This window comes from Athene cunicularia (genome assembly GCF_003259725.1).
Source record: "Athene cunicularia isolate RWA chromosome 12 unlocalized genomic scaffold, athCun1 chr12_part1, whole genome shotgun sequence".
Taxonomy (NCBI): Eukaryota; Metazoa; Chordata; class Aves; order Strigiformes; family Strigidae; genus Athene; species Athene cunicularia.
The window spans coordinates 16,849,752-16,872,797 of record NW_020799116.1 but is presented as its reverse complement, the minus strand read 5'-3'; the positions used below and the strand labels follow the sequence as shown (position 1 = coordinate 16,872,797).

At 46.9% G+C, this 23,046-nt stretch overlaps 1 protein-coding gene and 1 long non-coding RNA gene across 2 annotated transcripts in view; both read right to left on the bottom strand.

The window, feature by feature from the left end:
* Window positions 1-6,048, bottom strand: part of LOC113484907 (heat shock transcription factor, Y-linked-like) — a 19,461-nt gene extending 13,413 nt beyond the window's left edge. Inside the window, exon 1 of the mRNA XM_026857593.1 lies at window positions 6,036-6,048. The gene's annotated coding sequence lies outside the window, so the exon portion shown is untranslated. The remainder of the gene's footprint in view (window positions 1-6,035) is intronic.
* A 12,645-nt stretch (window positions 6,049-18,693) lies between these two features.
* Window positions 18,694-22,996, bottom strand: LOC113484703. Its single transcript, XR_003399263.1, has 4 exons — window positions 22,426-22,996; window positions 21,943-22,042; window positions 20,072-20,232; window positions 18,694-18,807 (listed from the first exon to the last, which is right to left on the bottom strand). It is a non-coding gene; the product is annotated as an uncharacterized LOC113484703 (long non-coding RNA).
* Window positions 22,997-23,046: the final 50 nt, after the last annotated feature.

Here is a 23,046-nt window from a genome sequence, read left to right as displayed (position 1 = left end):
CTTCAACACACTGTTCTAGAGCTTTAATACTGCATGAAGGGCTGGGAAATGGAGGAGCAGAGCATATTTCACCATCTAGCTTCAGGCTTTTGCAAATGGACGTGAATCCCCCACTCTAAATGCAGTTTCAGCCAAGAAGCCAGTTCCTATCATGTTCCCATCCTTGAAAAGTGTCCATATTCAGTTTTTGGCTTTCACTTTGTATCTAGAAGATCCGCAGCAGTTTAGGCTTGCTCCAAGGGTGAAGCTTACCATGTGTTCACACAAGCCAAGGAACAGCAAGCAATGTGCAGTTGCTGGCAACAGGGCAAACCCTTTGGGGTGGGGAGCCAGGACCCAGCGATTGCAGCCACATCTCCCATCTCTGCCTTCAGGAAGCAACTCCTCTGAAAGCAAAAAGGGGAGGAAAGCAGCTGGTTGTCACAGGAAGAGGGACAAGTCAAAAGAAGAGGCACTACAGCTGCAGTGAGTTTGGGATGTGCTGCTCTGAGTCATCCTGATGTGTAGGAGAAGCCACTGTCCCCTGCAGCACCTCAGGCCTTCCCAGAAGAATTTATTTCCCATCACAAGTCACTGTGCTGGGTCTGTGTGTTGTGGGGTGCTGGGAGCAGGGCAGGGGCTACAGAGATGGCTCCTGTGAGAAGCTTCTAGAAGCTTCCCTGGCTCCAGGTCCGAGCTGAGCCAATCGGCGACGGTGATCGCACCTCTGAACAACATACTGAAGAGGGGAGGAACCTGCTGAGCAAGACAGAGCAGAGCAGAAACACCTCTGCAGCCACCAAGGGCAGTGAAGGAGGAGCAGGGGAGCTGTGCCAGAGCAGAGACACCCCTGCAGCCCGTGGGGGTCACCGGGGGAGCAGATCCTCACCTGCTGCCCAGGGAGGGCCCCACACCCGAGCAGGCAGCTGTGCCCAAAGACAGCCAGGGCTCTGGGGGAAGCCAGAGAGTCCTGAAGGACCACACCCTGCAGAAAGGGCCCACACTGGAGCAGTTCATGGAGAGCTGCAGCCTGCAGGGAGGGTTCACATCAGGGAAGTTTGTGGAGGATTGTCTCCTGTGAGAGGGACCCCACCCTGGAGCAGGGGGGAGGACTCCTCGCGAGCAAACCTGACCATGGGAAGAAGGGAGGGGTGGTGGGAAGGCATTTTTAAGATGTGGTCCTATCTCTCACTGTCCTACTCAGATTTAATTGGTAAATTAGCAGTGGTGGTTGTGTTCAAATTAAATTAATGATTTTTGACCATTTTGACTCTATCTTTTGCCCATGATCATAACTGGTGAGTGAGCCCTCCCTGTCCTCCTCTCGATCCAGGAGCCTTTTGTCGTATTTTCTCCTCCCCATACCACCCAGGGGGAGGAGTGAGCAAGTGGCCACATGGTGTTTAGTTGCCAACTGCACCTTAACCATGACAGTCACCCAGCCCTGCATTTCCTGGTCAGGTTTACTTCACACACCTCTGTCTTTCAGCTCAATGCCATGTTCGTAATGCGCCTGAAGATAAACCAAGCCCTATCAAGACCAAGAGCATTCTTGTCTATCACAGTACCTTGATCCATTTTATGAGATCTTTTTTATCAATGCCTGGAGATTTGGGAAGCAGCTGGAACCCGAGATCCATAGGAGAAAGGGACAGCATATCAGGCATCTCAAAAATAGAAAGATCAGAAAGGTTAGGCTCAAACCAATTGAGGCAGACAAAGCCCATAATGCCTGCCAGGAGGATGAGCAGTGCAAACAGTGGATGTCTGAAGTAGAGATTTTTTTTTCCCAGTCACAGCAGTGGAATGTGTTTTAAGTAGCTGGCTTTCGGCCTTCTGTTTTGTTTATTTTTACAAAGACAAAACCAAAAGTGACACCATATCCTGCTTTACTGAAGCACAGAAGGAAGCATCTGGGAAGGGGAGGCCTAAGAGACAAAATCCAGACCAGCCTAAAGGGAGACACACACAAACCCTCCTGCTCAGCCTACTGAATAGGTATATATTTACCTACACAGCCTGTTACCACAGCCAAATGGAAAATACCTTCAGGGTGCTTCAAGCAGCCAAGAGAACAGGGGGAATACTCAGCTGCTCCTCAGGGGTTGCTTGGTTTCTTGAATAACCAGCACTGCACAGAAGAACCAGAACCTCAGTTGATGTGGGCAGGCTCCACAGCCTCCACCATAGCTGCATTCATACTTATACCAATTCAAGAGTCGCGTGGCTACTGCCCAGTTTTCAAGCTCATGGTAACTATTAACCTGTGCAAATAGAAGCAGAGAGCAAAATGAGAAAGTGATCTACTGAAATTTGCCCTGTGTGAGGGACTTCCCTGGAGAACCAGCATGAGAAAGGCACTGCCTGTGCAGAGAAGTGCCACACTAAACCAGACACTGGAGAACAGCTAAGCACTGGTTCAAGCTGGGTGCTTTGTCCACAGAAGACAGTACTTCTGCCAAGTGTGGGTAGTGGCTGAACACTGTTACAATTAGAGCAGAGGTGCCAGGCCAGTTTTTTCCAACCCCTGTTATTTCTGTTCTTCATCTTTCAGTATTTTGTATTCACCTGAAGAGAGCTGGTGCCTGATTTCAGGGGGTAGGAGAACTTCACGCTAAGAGCATCCAGTGTTTTGTTTTCCTAGTTATGCAGAATGCCCTCATCACAAACCTAGGTGCACCACAAAGGCAGAGTGGAAAGACCCCACATGTTAAGTCAATTTCTTGAGCAATTTGGGGGTTTTCTGTCAAATTACTCCAAGGGTAATTTTTCTAATTAGCAAACGTTTATTAGAAATTGCAGAGGTACAGTGAGGAACTGGCACGAGGAGGGGTAGGCTATTTCATCTGCAACTGTCCTGACCTTCAGGGAAAAAACCCTCCAGCATAACATAGTTGCCATAAATACTTATACCATGACAAAAGATGTCAGAAACGCAAGCTGTTGACATTACAGGATACTTAGCCAAAATGAAACCTTACGCCTTTCAAACTGTAAGCTGTAAAGACCAGCAAGTTTTACGACAGTGTGATATGCTGTCCTAGAGTTTAGAGGGCAAGAAAGTGCAGCTGACATCTAACACACAATACTAATGTCTTTGAAGGAAGTTCATCTCCAAATGATACAGAACTAACTCATTGTCAAGTTCTGGATCTAAACCAATCAAGTTCATAAAAGGGTTAGACAGATCAATGCAGCATGGGTTCACCAGCACTTTTATGTCCTGGGATGTATCCTCTGGCTCAGGGGACTGCCTGGACCATAGTACACACCAGCATCTTCCCTTAGTGTCTGCTGCTAGCTGGATGGATGTTTAGTCTAACTTGCTTGTCACATATAGTCAGCCAAGACTCAAGTATTCAAGGCTCAGTTTTGTTTGTGCAAAACAAAGCCTCCTCTCCTGGTGGTGTGGGATTTTACAGGCTTGTTTCTCAAAGTCTCTCATGCATTTAGTTCTTCCTTCTGTCTCTTGTGAGCCTGAGCAGAAGATGGGCCACCATCTCCAGAGAGGACAGACACCTCCGCACAGGGCTGCTCTGCCTCTTGTTTGTAAAGTATTACAACACACTGTGCAAACAGTCTAACCTTGGATGAAACAGACGTCTTAGATAAATCCCATCCATGGAATTAGTCACGCTGATGTTGCAATCACTGGTGTCGTGGATAAAAATGACCCAAAGAAGAAGAGTATGAGAATCTTCCACAATGGCTTTTTTACATTAATTATAAACAAAGACTCCCAACTCTCTTGTGATAGCCCAACAACTACTTGCATCTACCTGTTGTCTGTTATCTTAGCTCAGGACTATGCTAGAGCAGATTTTCTGCCACACCTCTGGAGTGGGCTGCTCATTCTTACAACTTCAATCAAGCAGCAAAAGTATGATTTTACTGAAACTGCTTTATACACATTACTTGCACAGTTATGGGAACAATTCCTTGCTGCTAGAAAGACGTACCATCTCACCTCCAGATCACACGATTATAAGCTAAAGGTGCCAACCACACCATAAGTTCTTACACAGGAGAATGTCCTTGTTCAGTGTGGTACAGCCCCAAACACTGCCCCTGAGCTGAGCTGTTGTTGCTGCTCTGCTCACGATATTAGCACTCCCAGTGGTTGCTCTGGGCTTAGACCACAGAGAAGAGGCTTTAGCATTAAAATCACTAGTAAATTCATTAAATCGTTTTAAGTTAAACATATCTTTTATACAACCCCTCCCCTTACCAAGTGAAATCCAGCTGTGCAGATGTGATGCTCTTACAGCTTGACCTAATGCTTTTATGCAGTAGAGGAGGTGGAAAGAAGATACAAAACTCATGCTTGCTAAACCACCTTTGCAGCAGGAAAATCAACCCCCTTACATAGTAAAAGCAACCACAGAGAGTTAAATCATTGGGCTAAAGCAATAAGTCATGTAGACAAAATGAGATATCCGACTGGTTTTCTTAGGAGTGGGTGACTACTTACACAGATTGTGCAACTACTCTGTCTCTGCTCTACAAACACAGCCTGATGTCCAAACACCAGAGTCTGTAATACAATTACTCTATATTGATACTGTTTGCGTGCATTTTGTAAATAAACAGTGACTCATAACTGATAGGCTTGGAGAAACCCAGGGCAGGGGTTATAACACAGGCTAAGTCATCACCTTCTCATTTGTCCAAAGATACCACCCCACATAGTGGGACTGAGTACAGCAGGGTAACTCCAGAGAGGAAGTAACCCTGGATGCAAGACCAAATCTTACTGCCCATGCCTGCCCCGAGTAGCACCTTGCCTGAGGGAGAGTCCTGCAGCAGCACACCTTCAGCTCCAGCAGCTCAGTGGCATTCAGTCTCACAGGGAACAGCAGCCCTGGCCTGGCAGGGTGCCCCACAGCGGTGCATGTTCACACTATATCCCCACCCAAAAGCACCTCTTCCCTGCACCGTGCTGCGTGTGCCACCCCACCCTCCAATAGCCACACTAAATTAGCATGGGGCACAGCAGATACTAGATAGATATTCATGTTTAGCCTTTATTAAGGCGTTTGATACTGTTTCCCACAGCATGCTCCTGGTGAAACTGGCTGCTCGTGGCTTGGAGGGGCACACGCTTTGCTGGGTAAAGACTGGCTGGATGGCCAGGCCCAAAGAGTTGTGGTGAACAGAGCTAAATCCAGTTGGTGGCCAGTCACGAGTGGTGTCCCCCAGGGCTCCATTTTGGGGCCACTCCTGTTTAACATCTTTATTGATGATCTAGACGAAGGGATCGAGTGCACCCCCAGCAAGTTTGCAGATGACACCCAGTTGGGTGGGAGTGTTGATCTGCTCGAGGGTAGGGAGGCTCTGCAGAGAGACCTGGACAGGCTGGAGCCATGGGCTGAGGCCAACTGGAGGAGTTTCAAGAAGGCCAAGGTGGCCAAGAAGGCCAATAGCATCGTGGCGTGTATCAGCAATAGCGTGGCCAGCAGGGACAGGGAAGGGATCTTACCCCGGCACTCGGCACTGGTGAGGCCGCACCTCAATTGTGCATTCAGTTCTGGGCCCCTCACTACAAAAAGGACATTGAATGACTCGAGTGTGTCCAGAGAAGGGCAACGGAGCTGGTGCAGGGTCTGGAGCACAGGTCTGATGAGCGGCTGAGCGAACTGGGGGTGTTTAGTCTGGAGAGGAGGAAGATGAGGGGAGACTTCATCGCCCTCTACAGCTCCCTGACAGGAGGGTGCAGAGAGGGGGGATGAGCCTCTTTAACCAAGTAATAAGCGATAGGACAAGAGGAAATGGCCTCAAGTTGCACCAGGGAAGGGTTAGACTGGATATTAGGAAGCATTTCTTTGCAGAAGGGGTTGTTGGGTGTTGGAATGGGCTGCCCAGGGCAGGGGTGGAGTCCCCATCACTGGAGGGGTTTAAGAATCGGGTTGACCCAGCACTGAGGTATATGGTGGAGTTGAGAACAGTCAGTATTAGTTAATGGTTGGAATGCATGATCTTCAGGGTCTTTTCAAACCTAGATGAATCTATGACTCTTTCTCTGCCTTATACCACTAACAAATAGTTGCAGGCAATACAGAAATTTTTTCATTCACTTGGTTTCTAATTTGTGAGCAACTTTATTTCCTCTGCCATGAAAGGAGCTCCATCAACAGCAGACTTAAGGAAACCTGGTCCCTGACGATTTTGTATTTGGATAATTAGTTTCTGCATATTTGAGGTTTCTTTTCCTCATGCCTACTGTAGTTTCAGTTTGATACAGTGTCTTTCATGGTCAGTGTATTGTAAGTTATGTGGTTTCAGAGATCCCTTAGGGACCTTTAAAAGCTTTACTGTTCTTTGAGCTTTCCACTGAGCTGAAGCATGGCCACCACATTCAAAGCTGCTGGCAGGCAGCACAACCACAACCACAGCACAACCATGTGCCATCATGAAGTTCAGCTACAGTGAATCACACAGTAACCTAGCAAAAATCCTTTAAAAGTGCAAGAGAATTGCAATACCAAATGTGAAAAGACATCAAATTAGAAAATGCTTGTTTGTAACCTTCATCTCCTCAGTTCCCAGAGATAAAGCCTGACCCTCCAAACCAAAAAGCTTGAACAGTCACGATCTAGCTACCAGATCTTCAGGCCTGAATGCCCAGACAGTAGGGAAGCTTTATAGTTCAAATATGGAGTCCTGTTCTTCTCTCACAAACAGTAGACAGCCACAACCACCCAGTATAAACCCTCCTGTCACAAGAGGAGAGTCATTCCTTTATCCCTGTAGCCCATCACCCTGCAGGACTGCCTGGTACCACTGGAGAAGCAGTAGCTGTATATAAATGGATGGCTGATTCACACTGGGACACTGGTCTATATTCTTGTCCCCCCCAACATGATCTCACCCAGCACAAGAGAGCTGTAAAGCCAGTTCCCTGCGTGGTCCCACTCCAAGCTGCAGTGGCCACACTGGGCTCAGCAACCAGAGGTATCTGTGGCTTACTGGAGGCTGTGATCCTTAAGGCTTTTTCTGGTTGTAATTAAGCCATCTCATTCTTCTTGATGAAAGCTTGCTAGGGAGGGTATCCTGCCTGCTTTACTCAGCAGTGTCTGAAAATACTGTGTGAACATGAGGGCAGTGCAGGAACAGGCACAGAGGCTGCTAGGATCTGCTTGCAGGCTGCAGAAGGAAGAGCAGAGCCATGCTAAGACCATCAGTTTGAGCTTCCAGTGACTTCACCCACCTCCTTGCCTCCCTCAACACACATCCAGAGGCACACAGTCATCTCCATGTCCTTTCCCTCCTGCCCAGCAGGGCCCAGCTGTGCTGCTCCCCCCACCCTGGGCAGCCCAGGGCTGGGCTGGGGCCACTGCACCCCCCCAGAGGTGGAGGCCAGGACCTGAGGCCTGGCAGGGTAGGTGCCATGCAGAAAAAAGCAGCTCCAGGTTGCAACGAGCTCACTGCAGCACAATTAGCCAAGGTCTTTTACTCCTTCAAGCACCCTCTACTTTGAAAGTAATTGAAATAAAAATTGTTTCATTCATAGGACAATCGAAGCTTGCAAGACATGTAACTGGTGGGACAGCTACTCATTAGCAGCCCTAATTATTATTCAAGACCCAGGCTGGTGTTTAAAAATCCTCCATGTTCCAGTACAGCTCTTCCACTACCCGCAATAGTTCAGCAACATCTGAGGCTACTATAACCGTTAAACTGTTGTCCCGTGGTTTGGGTGAAAATCTGCGTTAAACAATATCAAGACTTATCTTGAGATGACCTAAGCAAAGTTGAGCAAATGAGACATGCTCTTGCAACAGAAAGCTGTGCAGAACCCCAGGCTAGGCAGAGTCTTGCCAACACTTCCATCTCAAGAAGTCAAGTCCAAGGACTGCCTAACCTCATCTCTTACCCACAGCAACACCAGACACTTCCCAAAGAGGTGCAAGAAGCCTGCCTGCATACATCTCAACATGCCCTCCAATGCCTCGAGACGGGTTTACATCTGGACCATAACACCCATTACTCCCTCAGCAAAGTATTACTGTTTATTACACCAGGTCACCTTGCTTCCCATTTAAGAACTTGAGTTAGACACTCCGTCTTGATAAATTTATTGCCTCACCAACTTCTGAAGACTATGAGACACGCATAAGTAAACTCAGTTAATCAGTGGTTAAATTATTTTTTTCACAGGCCAATCATCCTTCAGCTAAGTTCCACAATTTCATGGCAACAAGCCCCAGACAGTCTGGAGACGTTGGGAACAGGAGGTTCTCCCCAGCTAGCACACAATACATACCATGCCTGGGCAGCTATTTGCTGCCATCAGTCAGGCTGGGAACAGCCCTGTGCCCTGTGACACAGTGGATCCAGTTTATAATAAAACTAAAAAGAAAAAAAATAGGGCAGCCTTGACAAGATATGTTTGAGTCACCCCTGCTGCTGTGTTTAATATTGTTGGAGAATTGCTCCATGCAAGGAGAAATTTAGGAAAAGCTTAATGAGGAAATCTTGTGATGAGGAAAGCTCATCTGCTCTCCTTTAGAGCAGCTGCATGCCTGCCCAGGACAGATGCAGTTGGCACATACATGGAGATGGCTCATACATACTGAGAGCCACTCATTCAATAACCACACATTTATGAGACAGCTCCTAATCAAACTCTTCTTTCAAGCAAAGACAGCAGGCTATCCTCAACATTCTCACCATGGGCACATGACAGCTCTAGCATTCTGCTGCCTGCAGCACACAGCAGCCTCTGTGCAAGGACCCACCAAACCAAGTGACAATCCCAGCCTCAGGGCACCCGTCCCCTGTCTAACTCAAATCTTGTGCTAGGAATTTACCCTGATCCTACATCTTGAGTAAGACTTCCAAGCTGTCCGCAGTACACTAGCGGATCGCATGGCAGTGCCTCCAGCTAAGATACATGCTTGCTTGCCTGCTTTCTAAATGCTTTGGCCCATGTGGGTGCACAAAGCATGGGAGACGTTTTTTTACTGTAGGTGAAAAAATGCCATTCTGTTCAAAATTTCATTGCTGCATTGCTTACTGCATTGCCTTCTCTCTAGACTACTATGGTGTGATGAGACAAGGAGGACTGCCTACCCTTGGGGTAGACAGAAGAACTGGGATCCACAGAGAGATCTTTATCTATTAAATAGAAAACACCAAGATCAAGATGCTAAAGAGGGAGGACAGTCCAGACAGATGTATGTGCTTTAGACAGCACAGCAGATGCTGACATAAAGAGCAAAGGCTGCAGGAAGTGAGCACATCTAAACCAAAACAAGCAGCTCTGAAAGAACCTGTGTTCTGGGAAAAGCAGTCACACCTTCAAGCACCTCCTGCAACTGGAGAGACTCCACTAGGCTTAGCAGAGAATGCAGCAACATCAGAAGCAGCCACCCAGGGGCTGCTCAGCCAGCCCTGCTGCAGTGAGCAGTGTCATGGCCGTGATGGGGACTCAGCAACAGCAAGGCAGAGCGGGGCAGAGCCCTCTGCTCGCTGCACAACCCTCATCCCCATACACCTCTTCATTGCCAAGAACGCGGCATACTGAAATCTCCTTTCCTAAGGTAACAACATCTCATTGTCTCACCTTGATTACTAGTGAAGCCTGTGAGTGATTTCAGCTTCTCCTGTCAAACCTGGTTGTCTCAAAATCATCACAATTCTACACATTCGGAACAAAAAGAGAAATCCCTCAGTGAGCAGGTAGAGAGGTGAGCCACATTCATGCTCCCACTAGGGAAAGGCTGCAGCTCTCTACCTGCCCACTGGCTGGCCAAACACACACACACTTCCCCAAGCAGGAAGTAGCCTAGGCACAGGCTGTCTCCAGCCCAACTGATATTTAGGGGATTTGGGAGAGAAAAGGATAGTGAGGGGTATTAAGACTTACTGCATCTTAGGCAAGTGTGAGAGAAGTCAGACAGAGCCTGTTCACAGAGCAGTTTGTCCCTTGCTTAAGTTAGTCAGGAGTTTATGCTAAGGACTTGTTTCTCAGTGGGTATCACAAGGTGTCAGCTCTGCTACAAGCAAAGCAGAGCCGCCCAGGGTAACGGCCCTGGCATGACACTGAAATGAATTTTGGTTCAGGTCCCAGTTTTACTTTTGGCATCAAGAGGCATTTGCTTGTTCTGTGTCTTCTTTTTACCCTTGGCAGGACAGTCTCCCAGCAGAGACTGCTCCTCCAACACACATGGTACAGGTCTCTGCTGTGCAGACACATGACCAAGGTAAGACCATCAGAAACAACCTCCTAATTATCAAAACCAAGCCCAAGAAAGTCATTAAAGGACAAACTATCCCTGACCACTCAAGACAAGTTCCTATGGTCTACCTTAACACACCATTCGCCCATGACGGGGCACGCTGGATCTGCTTGCTTTCAGGGTAGTGCACATCCCTCCAGCTGCAGAGCTTCTCTTTGACTGCTCTGCCCAGGGTGGGTGGAAGACAAACAGGCCCCACTTTCTGCTACCTCCCTCAGGGCAACTTTCCCTGCTTTTCCAGAAAGAGCTGCTCAGTGGAGGAGCCCTACTAGATTTCTCCTACTTCTGAAATTGTTTTTTCCTTCTAGCTGATGATGACCTACATAATAAGCAGGTCACTGGAACATGAGAGATGTTTTCTGAGGCAGAGGAGAAAAGCCAATCATTTCCCCCGCTGTGCATGCTTCTGAAAACGCAGTGAAGTGCTGTTTCCCAGGGGTCCCACTCAACAGCCTCCTTCATGCTCTTCCTGCCTGAAATCAGCAGGAGCTGCTGGGATCCCACTGGGGAACTGATCAGACCCTGAGCAGAACATCAGGCTAATTAAGGACCAGCTCCATGTGGACAGAGGGGAGCTTCGGGAACACAAACCCTTCTCACGTGAACAGTAAACATGCCATGTGCAGCCCCTGTGCACAAGGCTGTGAGCCTGTGCCATGGCCCAGCTGCGTGAGATTCAATCCACCGGGCAAGGCGAGCTCTCAGCAAACAAGCAGCAAAGGGAAGGAAGGAGTGATGTGAAGGGAACAAGTCCCCACCATGCCTGTGGTGCAGCCCCTCCCCAGCCAAAGGAAGGATCTGGTTGTAGCAGGTCTGCAGACAACAGGAATAAGAGACTGAGTTGCTCCCAGCTGGAACAGTGCCCTGCCTGAAAATTTGGCAGGCAAGAAGCAGGGTTAGAAGAGTTTGAACTCAGTTTCCTTCCCAAGCTCTAGTCATTTCTGCTCCTTTATGGGGAGCATTCCTGAAGGCTTGCTTGCTACAATAAAGTACAAACTGAAAATAAAAAGGATTTGAGTAGTCAAGAAAGACCCTGGGATATCCATTCAGCATCAGGTGGTTTAAGGCATGGCAGCACGGAACTGGACTGTCTCAAGATGTCTCCAGCACCATCCTCTCTCATCTTGCCACTGACCTCTCCCCATCTTCAGCCTCCCCCTCCCAAACAGAAGATAACACTGCAAAAGATGTAGGCCAGCATACCTAATCCCCCCAGCATCAGGTGCACTGCAAGCAGGAAGCAGCTAGCTACCTACCCAAGGGTAGGGCAAGAATCTATTAGAGAAATGAATGTAACGTGATCCTGCTTGGGGCTCAGAGTCAGTCCCAGAAGGATATATAGAACGAGTAACCAGAGCAGGCAAGGGTAAGAAGCTCTCTCAAACAGCCTGATGGCTCAGAGAGCTCCAGTAACAATAGTGCAAGTCTGGTAACTAGGTCACAGTTATGATCCTTAATTAATCCTGAAGAGACCCCATCTGTTGTGGGGAACATGGCAGATAAGGTAGCTCATTAAGCCCAGAAGCAGGCCAGGAGTAATGCCAGACCCCAGCCTAGCCCCCAGAGGTTTGGGGACAGAATCCCATTTGGCAGCAGCAGCAGCTTTACCCAGGCTGCTCTCTGCCAAGCTTTCAGCCAGCAGATGCACCAGGCTCTCCCCATCTCCTCCAAGGAAGCAATGACAGCCCAGAGCCTGTTCACTAGCCCCTGCCCAAACCACGTTGACATAAACCATGAAACAGGAGAGAGGTGGGATCAAAACCAGCCCAGGGGCAGGCAGACATGGGGCTCAGAGGAGCCATACCAAATCCTGCTGGACAGCTGAGCACTGGCTCCCTGCACTGTGATTCATCCACAACCCTGCTCTTCTGCCCCACATTCCTCTGTGCCGGCGTGTGCTATTCTGGGTCACTTCTCCCGACTCCTCTGGGAGAAGCTGAGAAATACCAGCTTCTCCACGTGCACTACCTCAGCTTGCACAGAGGGTTAAATTAACATGCTGGGCTTGCAGCCACGGCCCTGAGACAGGGGTGCTGCAAAGGGACATCAAGGCCAGTGGAGAAAAGGGCCTTGACACTGCAGCTGAAGTTAGGAGGGGTCATGTGTTGGCAGGGCCAGGTTGTTCACTTGGCAGACAGACCTGTCTCTGACCATGACAGAGGAAAGCCCATCTGCCAGTGGGAAGGCAGAGACCAGCTGAGGGCAAGGGCATGGACGGCTGACACCTGGAAGAACAGTCTGGGTGCATGCGATCTGCCCTCACCTCTACAGCGAGCTGTGGCTTGCATCTACACATGATCCCTGTGAGTGCCTTGATCTGCATAAATCCACTGGTGACAGGAAGATAAGCTGAGATAATGTTGATTGGGTTTTCAAGCCCTGCTTCTGCTACCTGAGCAATTAAAAAGCAGCCACCATTAGCAAAGACAGCAAAACCTAACACAGCTTCTGAGGACTCAGCACAGAGCAGGAGCCTTAAAACCAGTTCTTTCAAAGGAGGGATGTGTGACTAATAAGCCTTAAATTGACAACACCTAGGAGATAGGGGCAGCTTAGTAATAAGGCCATGTCTCCAGGGGCCCTTATTAAAGTGTCACTTGTGCTCACTACCACCCCCAAAGTCACTGTGCTCAGCAACGTGCACAACTGACAGCACACCAGGAAACAGACACGAATCCATACAATTAAACCAGAACAAGTAGCAAGGAGAAGTGCTACCAAGTAAACATAAAACAGTACTTCTATCCAAGGAAATTTTGAAAAGCAGAGCAATCAAACTCCAGGCGTAAACACCATCACCATACACAGGCACTGTTCTCCCTCACTCAAGTGCAGCTGGGCCAGGAACTGCACTACTGTGAGATCGCTCTATGAAAACTAGGTCACTGGCTATCAAGCCCAAGAGACAATGCAAGGACTTTGGGAAGGTTGTACTGAAATCACTTCTTCCAATTAAAACATTAGCTTAGGAAGCAACTCCAGTTTATTTGCTTTTGTAATTGGAGCTTTAAATCTCAATTACTTGCTCAAAATCTCACTGAACTTCATGGTAAATACATCTTGACTGGGTTTTTGTTGTGGAAGAGACACACAGTTTGGGGAACAAAGCTGAAGCAAATACAGGAAAGGTTACCACCTTTCTGAGACAGTAGGACAGAGAGCACAGGCAGTGTGGAGCAATCCATGGTCCCAAAGGCTCACCAGGGAATCCGGTGCCTGCCCCCTTCACTCCTCCACAGAAGAGCAGCACACTTGCATGCTGTGCCAAGCACCAGCCTCCTCTCTCCCTCCTCCATGCAAAGCGCAAGACCAGGCGCTACACAAGCCCCGAAGATCCTTCTGGATTTCAGTACTAGATAGCACAAAGATCTGGAGGGTTTGCACACCTTAGAATTGTTGGCTCCTGTTTTGTGACTGAAGTGGTGGCTGCCCCCTCCCAGGTACCCCACCCTCCACTCCAGGGTCTCACTCCTGCTGCAGGTTGGACAGGATGAATGTCTGCTTCATATCTTAGAGCCTGGCCTACGATGCATGTATTGCCCAGCATGACATCTCTCCTCAGAACTGCTATTTCCAAGACATGGTTGCCTCACAAAAAGCAGCTTGGCAAAAAAGCCTACTTCACACCCACCCAGACACACAGATTGCTCAGCACACCCCTTAAGAGGCAGAAGAATTGACCTTTAAGTAGTGAATGGGCTGGGGAAAAACGTTGCGAGGCAACCCAACCACCTCTCTACTTCTTAAACACTGAAATAATACATGCCAGCTGTGCTGTATTTGCAGACTTCAAAGTGCCAAAGAACAGAAATACAAAACTGTCATTAGGGCTTTTGGGGAAACAGTTCAGCCACTGCTTAAACTTGAGCATCCCAGCAAGAGCCTTGCGCAGTGGGTGTTAATCTGAAAATTCGATGGTGCTGATGGCTGGAGAGAATCAGTTACCCTTCACCCCAAATTACCTCTCCATGTAGAGCCACCGCCCCTCCATACCACATTCTCACATGGCTTTCTCCTTATGTGATCAATCATCCCTTATCAGTGCTAAGAGGGGGGTGTCTCAGGGGAGGTCTCCTGTTTTAACACTGAATTTATAGTTTGATTAACATGTTATCAAATTTCACACTGGAAACGAGATGCAGCTTTCTGAGAACATGAATTCTGAATTGCTTTTTCAAGTTCAACTTTGAAGCAGAGACTTGTCAAGACTAGGGGTCTTTAAAAATCAAGATTGGAAGCACTTAAAAAAACCCCAAACCATCACAACTACACTAGTTCACCTAGGATCTTGTGTGATTGCTGTGTCAATTTTAGGGCAAAGTGCTGCAACTTGCAAGTCTGAAGACACCAGATTTTCTAATGTATACAAAAGCTCCTTAAGATTAGCAGAGCTCTACATAAAACCACAGCACACAAGTCAATCACAGGATCAATGCTAAAACCAGCAATAACCCTCTACTCTCCTTTGGTTTGCTCTTACAATCAATTCAACGTGAGAAACCAGGTATGTAAGTGAAGAAAATTATTTAACCTTGGGTTTATATTTTTGCTATTTCGGTTTTCATTTCTCAGCTGATCTCTTTCAACTTTTTTGTTATGCAATGTTTGCACTTCCATCTCTTTCTAGGACATTTTCTGGAATGAGCTTTTGTCTTTGCCCAGGGCTTGGACAATGCCTTTCCAAGAGAAAGCACGTGCATCTCACGTGATTAAGTGGAGGGATTCCTGAAAAGAAGAGGTTAAGAGACGCCAGGTTCTTTACCATGTGTCCTGGAGGTACAAGAGCAACACATTTTCCAACCATTTTCATGGCCCCAAGCCAACACCTGACAAGGCTAGGCTTGCTCAGCACACCAAGCCAGAGATAACTTGCTCCTTTGAGTCCTCTAGCTCCAGAGATCTCAGCTGGGATGGTGTTCAAAGCAGCTGCAGAACCATCAGGTCAAATAAACTACATGCAGAAAAGGCTGCCAGGAGGGTCACAGTACCCCAAGAAAACTCCCATCCCAGCGGTCCTGGCTGGTCCTCACTTGTACTCCTCCTGGTACCACCTGTGCTGTTTGGCAGGCAGCGTGGCCCAGGAGCCTTGGAAAGCCTGGAAAGTCCAGAGCTTTGCGGAACTTCAGCTGTTTGAAAGACAGTACAAACAGAGCACCTGCCAGCTTTTTGAAGAATTCAGTACAAAGGCAAACAAGGAATGGAAGCTTTGTATACTGCAATAACCTTAATATGTCACAGAGTTTCTCTGGTCTGCAACTCCCAAGTTCAGCTCTGAAGATATGATATGCTGATTTCCTCCCCTAATATTTCAGCACTGGCCCCTTCTTTCCTATTGCTGACACTTGTCTCATTTTAATACCTTATCACCACCCTCTATCTATAATCTTTAGAGCACAAGGAGGAATAACGCATCTTGCACGTCAAAGGTTAAGCAACAAGAGCTATTGCAAAACAGCACAGCAAACTACACGGGCAGAATGCACCAACACGTACAGTGGGAGATATTTGCACAGGAAGGAGCTGGACACCAAGAAGGCTGTAGCTCATCCTTCCAGCTTTCTGCTGTGGCACACAGGTTGTGGTGTTGCACTGACTCTCCTCCCACTCATGCGTGGGTTTGGCCCCATGATGTTTCATACCTCCCGTTACCACACTTCCAAGGTATTTTAATGTCTGGAACATCTCCATTTTAGATGCGAGACATCCTTCTGCTCTACTGCCTGGCCACTTCCCTCTCAACCCTTCGGACTGTTTCTATCAAGGAGCTAATTCTAACTGACTGTACAACTATAGCGAGTAATATTAACAGCAACAACTAATTTTAACTATAACAACTAATTCTTTAACTATATAGCTTCCCTTACCATTGACAGAAACAATAAAGAATCAAAACTGCTTTACACTTCCCTCTATTTATTGCTTGCTTTCTCCAAGACAGCTCTTAAGACTATCTCAAGACCAGCAACATCTAATGCTATGGAATAGCTGGATAAGAAGAAAAGCCACCCAGATAACAGAAGAGTTCTGTTGCCTCACTGGGTACTCGCTCATGCAGTAACACCCACACAGCAATTCCCAGCTTGGGTCTAAGTCAGGAGGGGGATTTTCCCCCACCTTCTCATGTCATCACCAGGTATTTTATTCTGAAATGCTTGTCCTCCTTGCTTCACTCAAATATTGATCCTTGCAGGAGAAATTAAAACACCAGATGCATAAGAGAATAAACCTTTGCCAAAACAAACCACAACAACTAGCCTTGCTTGTAGGTGTACTTTATCTACAATAGACATTTTAAGGTCACAGCCTTTTGAAATCCCATCATTTTTACCCTCCCAAAAGAGATGAGAGACTATTAGGACTTCACAGGATGCCTTTATCCTTATTTCCAGGCTGAAAATGCAATCTTATTTGTATTACTATACCTAGGAAAGAAAGGTAGCATGTACCTCTGCAGGAAATAGTATTAATTAAAAACCTGGCTAGTCAGGGAATCTCCATTTTGACAAACAAAATTACATCAGTTTATATAAAGGATTTAACTTACTGTGTCAAAGTGAGTCTGAGGTGACTGGGGAGGATCTAGGGCACTTGAATATGCTACTGCCTTGGCAGGCCCATGGGACAGATATAAAAGTCTGAGAGATGATTTTTTTGTTGTGGCTTAACCCCAGTAGGCAGCTAATCTCCACACAGTCACTCACTCACTGCCCCCCAGTAGGATGGGGGAAGGAATCAGAAGGGTAACAGTGAGAAAACTTGTGGGTTGAGATAAAGACAGCTTATAATTAAAAAAGAAGAAAACAACAACAAAGAGGAAAAAACACACCAAAACCAAGAAAAACAAGTGATGAAAAATAAAACAATTGCTCACCACCAACTGACTGATGCCCAGCCAGTCCCTAAGCAAAGGCAGCATCAGCCAACCTCCACTCCCGCAGTTTTACTGCTGAGTTTGATGTCATACAGTGTGGAATATTCCTTTGATCTGTTGGGGTCGTCCTTTCCGCCTCGTGCACCCGCAGTCTACTTGCTGGCAGGGCAGTGTGAGAAATAGAAAAGCCCTTGATGCCATACAAGCACTGTTCAGCAATGACTAAAACATCCCTGTGTTATCAACACTATTTTCATCACAAATCCAAAACATAGTCCCATACAAGCTCTTATGAAGGAAATTAACTCCTAGCCAAAACAAGTACATTTTTACATAGCAAGAGGGAGAGAACAAGGTATGTCCTTGATTTCTATCAATCTTCTGCTTGACAGAAAAGTCCCAACATTAACATTGCTTTAAGAGAGACAGCCCATAGGCTCCAGCACAGCAACTGTCACTGCTGTGGGTCAATTCCTTGTTTTTAGGGACTTGTACAATCCTGACTCTGCTCTGACTTCCACACTCTTGCCAATATCCACACTAATGCAGATATGAGCTCACTACAGCTCCCTGGTATAGCAAAGATGCTTTACTATATAAACACGACTTGAGTGTCTCTCTGGGCCTGGAGCATTTAAATTCAGACAAAGGAGAGACATCCACTTCTTTCTCTCCTCTGTCAGCTGTCCTTCCTATGTAGAGAGGAGCAGGCTAGATATCTACTTAATTCCTTTCTGGAAACTCCAGTTACAGAAAGTGATAGAGAGCTCTGACTTTAGAGCTAAGTCCTTTCCCCATCCTCTCACACCTTCATACAGGAAGCATTCAGATTCACTTTTTTTAAGGTACTTCTGCTCTCTGCTGACTATGTAGAGAGCTCAAGCTCCTATGTAGAAGGTGGTATCTCTGCCCAAGTAGCTAATGAGGAGAAATGAGAGCTGAGATACGGTAGAAAAATGACAGGTTGAAGCACAGCAATAATCCCAACTAAAAATATATGGTTGGAGTCTATTGGTTCTTTCTAAAAGAAGGAGAAAAACTGTGTGAGAGAGGAGCAAACAGGGGTGGGAATGCAAATCATTGCAAGTGCGGCAAAGCCCACAGTAGCTGGAAGGATTTCTGTATCATTTCCTGCCACGTGCTGCACAAAGCAAGACAAACCCCAGGATGCAAGATGAAAAAAAGACTATTGCGTGATTTTCCACATCAGAAGCAACTGGAGGGATGTCAGGGAGATATTATGGAATTAAGATAAACCACTGGGGATGCGTCAATCAGATGGGCTACCAACCGTAGCACGTAGCAGTCCCAGTGTGGGAGTGGTGCCCTTCAGCAGAAGGGCAGGGTACCCTCTGTGAGGGTGGCAACAGCTTCCGCTGTCCCGACTGAGCCTGAGTCATACCCCTGTAATGGGACTTTGCCAAGAGACCAAACACCTCTGCATCAGTGGGCAGCACCTGGGCTCTGGCAGACAGGCAAAAGAGTCCTGACCCAACACCCTTGTGGGGGCCCACTGGCAGTTCATGAATTTTAGATATCCATTACATGGGGGAGAAAAACAACTCAGTGCTTGTTTGTATGAGATGGGGTAAGAAGCTTGCCTGGCCTGTGTCTGTGAAACGGGGGTGCTGCTCACTCACTCTGCAACAGGTCACACGTGCCTCAGCGTTCGGCAGCTCCTCCAGCTTGGTCGAATGCGCTATCGATTAGGGGGTCCTATAAAGAAATGAGATTTCCTGTTCTGTCATGTAAAGAAGATACTGGATCCAAACAAGAAAAATCTGCTAAAGAAATTCAGCATGGGAAGAATTTTCACTATGCTGCTACTATAACAACCCTCGAATTTTGCCTTAAAAGGTAAACTAAGTTCTCTCTAACAACTGCCAGTCTCAGGACCAGAGGTGGAAGTTCTCAGATCTAAGCCTGGAATCTGAGTCTGGATTAAATCCAGATGTCAGGATCTCATCCACTCCCTTGGAAAATTTAGATCTCAATATAAATGGTGGCTTGTGCGTTGGGGAGGGGGAATTGTTTTTCTGGCTTGACCTCTCGTGACACTGACTGGGTGGGAAAAAATTAGGAGTATGTGCAGCTCTGACTTCAGAAGTGGGCAAAAGGGATTAAATGTTGCTAATGGTACGGTGATGTACTTTTATTTGGACAAGCTGAGTGCAGAGGGGCTTTGACTCTTGCTTTTCTGCTGAAATATCTAAATGCTCTCTTAAAAGCATAACATTAATTAAAATTCCATGGAAGGAGCTAACTGCTGACAGATGTGAGGCTGAATGAAGGCTACAAACCTGTGAATCAAGTTCTTTTTCCAGGAATATTGGGCAAAACAGGCTTGAGACAAGGAGAATGTGAGGGAAGTATTGAAGGTAACTTACACCTGAGCCTATATGGTAAACCTGTAACCTGGAAAGAGACCATCTTGAGCTGCAACTCTTCTCAGACATCTGCAGAAATCACCTTTACCTTGTGACAGGGGATTTTTTTTTCCCATTTCTATTTCTATATGGGACGCACTTTCTATGGCTTGTCATCCACTCCCAAACTGCTGGAATTTAACTCCCACTCCCCTCCCCCCCCCAGCTCTTGCAACTTATTTAGTAAAGAAATGGACAAATCATTAGAATGGAATGGGCTTTCGAAAATCAGCAGAGGCTCTCAGGGTAGCTGAGTCTCCTTTTCCATCCCCCTACCAATGCATCACATTGGGCCTTTCAGACAGAGTGAGCTTCCCCTGCTGAATCCATCTGGTACCTGGTGTCCAGGTACCAGCTCCAAAGACTGCTCCAAAGCACAGTTACAGCTGAGAGCTACCCACTTTCTGACTGAACCTCTGTCAAAGACAGATGAATAAATCTGTTCTCACACCAATGCTATGCCCTCAGCTTAAACCATTTTCCTTCTTTATTACATGCTGCTCTGCCCTTTACATATTCACAGGCAGTCATTGCTTCTCCCCTGCCCGCCGTACCTGCCGTCTCTCTCCAGCCAGGCTGTGTGAGCCTGCTTTCTCTCTCAGGACGGGCTCCCTGTTGCCCCGTTGGCTGCTAAGGTACTTATCGCAGTCTGAAGTTCTCCTGGAGCGTGGCAAAGAGCATTTGCGTGACACTTCATGCTAGTTTCTCCTGAGCCCTGTAGGATGACGTTGATACACCACCACAATTAGTACCTTTAAATACCATTTAATTAATCCACCAAAGCCCTAATAAATTTTAATTAATGGCAGCTTTATTAGTATTTACTTCACCTTCAACATGTAAGCTCTAGCAATATTTCCAAAGAGAGGAAACTGGCAGAGCAGTTGACAACACACCCTTGTTCCCTGACTTTTCCCTGCTCTGTTGGTCCCAGAGCTCACGGCCATCTCTGTGCACTGACAAGGACACCTCTCCAAGGTGAGGGTCAAGTTAATGTCATTCCATTGATATTTAGCTCTGCGTAATCCTTGTCATGTACAAGGTTAAACAAACTCACCAATATCAAGCTCTCAAGAAGCGTTATTGCAGTGTCTGATTAATAGCACAGATTGGAGGGGAGTCTGACAGGAAAGCCAAGAGTTCTGCTCCACTTGGAGATCTCAGTATCGCAGCCAAGGTTGCTGTGTCTCTGCTGCCAACCCTGAGTGATGTTTGTGTAAAAAACAGATGCTCCTCAGGCTTCAGGTTTCACGTGCACTTTTGAATACAAAAGCACATTTCTAAATTCCAGCAACAGAGCAGACTATCGTACTTCATCCCACAACCTTGCAACATGGTAAAATGCTGCTGTTAAGATTATCAGGATAAATAAGGATTATCAGATTTTTGTGGGATTGAACCTGCTGTGGCAGGTGTCCATGCGGAAGAGCTCTGCAGCCTGTTGCAGTACTCTGCCAGCATATTTGTACAACACCTTTCACTGGTACCTCTTACAACAAAACATGCATTCCCTCTGTCCCTCTTAAGTACCACAGTAAATTAATAAGAAAGAATAGAAGAAGAAAAAATACTATCAACATAATATAAATCAAGCACAAGGGACTTGACTTCTGTTGTTAAAACTGAAATTAATCCAAGCAGCACTGGAATGATCCCTCAGGTTCAGACACATTAACTCTGTGACCTAAGGACACTTGTCAGGTATCTACATGGTAGAATGTGGTGATGTTTCCTCATTTTTAAAGTAACTGATGCGATAAATGCTTCAGGGTAGGGATTCAGGGGAATAAGGATAGCAGTAATCTGAAACACAGATCAAGTATCTTTAAACTTCAAGTGTCATTCTATTTTGCAAAATGTAAATATTTGAGGCATGTAACGCTAACTGAAAGCCGGTAGTGAAAAAAGAGTACTTTTCATGAGCAAACTAATTATTTGAACCACTGTCCTTGTGTTACTAAATGACCAAGACTCTTGCTGTTACAACTGCTGTACAGGCTTGGGTCAAATACCATAGCCCTAATCATTTATTTACAGAAAAAATTAAAACTAGCAGATGCCTAGTTTAACAATATCCACTGATGAAAGGCTGTTTCTTACTGTTAACTTCTGCATTACATTGCTGGAATAATGAATTGAATTGTTTAAGATCTATGCATCAAGACTATTAAACAATGTTGTCTTAAGTTCTGAATAAGCAAAAAGTGAACTGTGTTTTAAAAAACATCTAGCCCTACTAAAACACAAATCCCATGCCTCTGCCTTGTAAAGCCCAAATTTTTTCAGGGCTCCCTGAGTAGTACGTGAGGGCAGAACCCTCTCCCCTTTTCTACCTCAGAGCTTAGTACCGACAGCGAGTCTGATGTCTGACTATGGTTTAAGGTTGCTTTCCTCTTGATCTACTTACTCAGATCACAAAGTTCACCTGCCGCAGCCAGCATTCTCAAAGTGAGTCAGTGATGAAGAGAGGGGAATCAGGGAAATATCCTGCTGGTCTTCCCTGTGCCCTCCAACAGAGGACTTACCTAAAGATTAATTTGCAACATGTAAATACTGACCTTCTAGTAACTGCACAGTGTGACAACACATGAGATACCAGTCAAGTAACAGTGAGCTTTAAATGATCTCTCCTCAAAACTCTGCATTTATTACAAAAAACACTCTTGCCTCAAAATGTCCAAGACAGCTTTTAGCTGGCTGAGGGACATGAGGCTGTGAGAGGCAGTACTCTGCCAGAATCCCATCTTCCGTGAGATCATTGTTTCACAAGATAGGAAAAAAAATGCATTGTCATCTTTCTTCCCCATTCTTTCCACACTTCAGCAATTAGTGTAAGCTTACAGGAATTGGTACGACTGCAGCTCAGATGGTCAGATATATGCGGAGAGCTCCTTTGACCATTACCCACCTGTAAATATTCTTTTAAACAGATAAACTTTAATGTCCATTGCAAATCAGGGGATGCAGGATTCAATTTTACTTGCTGCTGTTCTTCTCAAAGAAGTCCTATTTATCTTGAAAACCTGGACAATGGTGCCACGCTTCAAAAACAGTCTGAGCATCACCAACAGAGAAACAAATTCATACCAGCTGTAGGCCAGGTGAGAAGGGTTCAGGATCCCACCACCGAGACTACCCGCTGCTTTCCGAGCCCGTGCGCAAGGACTCCGCAGGGAGCCAGAGGTGTGTGCTTAGGAGGAAAATACGTGAGATGAGTCTGAGCAGCGCCGGGTTTCCCCACGCAGCTGACTCAGAGCTCGCTTTTCCTAACGGACAGGCATGACAGGGGCCCCCAAATCTCCCGTCCTGCGGGTAAGGGACTCCAATACTTCTGGGAAACAAGCGCTGCACGGCCCGGGGCTGGGGGGAAACCCAGAGCACAGCAGCCGCGCGCCTCCTCTGTCCGTGCGGGCCACACTGCCCCTGCGAGCCGTCCCCTCACAGCCCCCGGGGCCGGCTGCCTCGCTGCCCCCTCTCACACCGCCGGCATCTCCCCGGGCCCCCTCCGCCTCTCACAACGCCCCGGGAG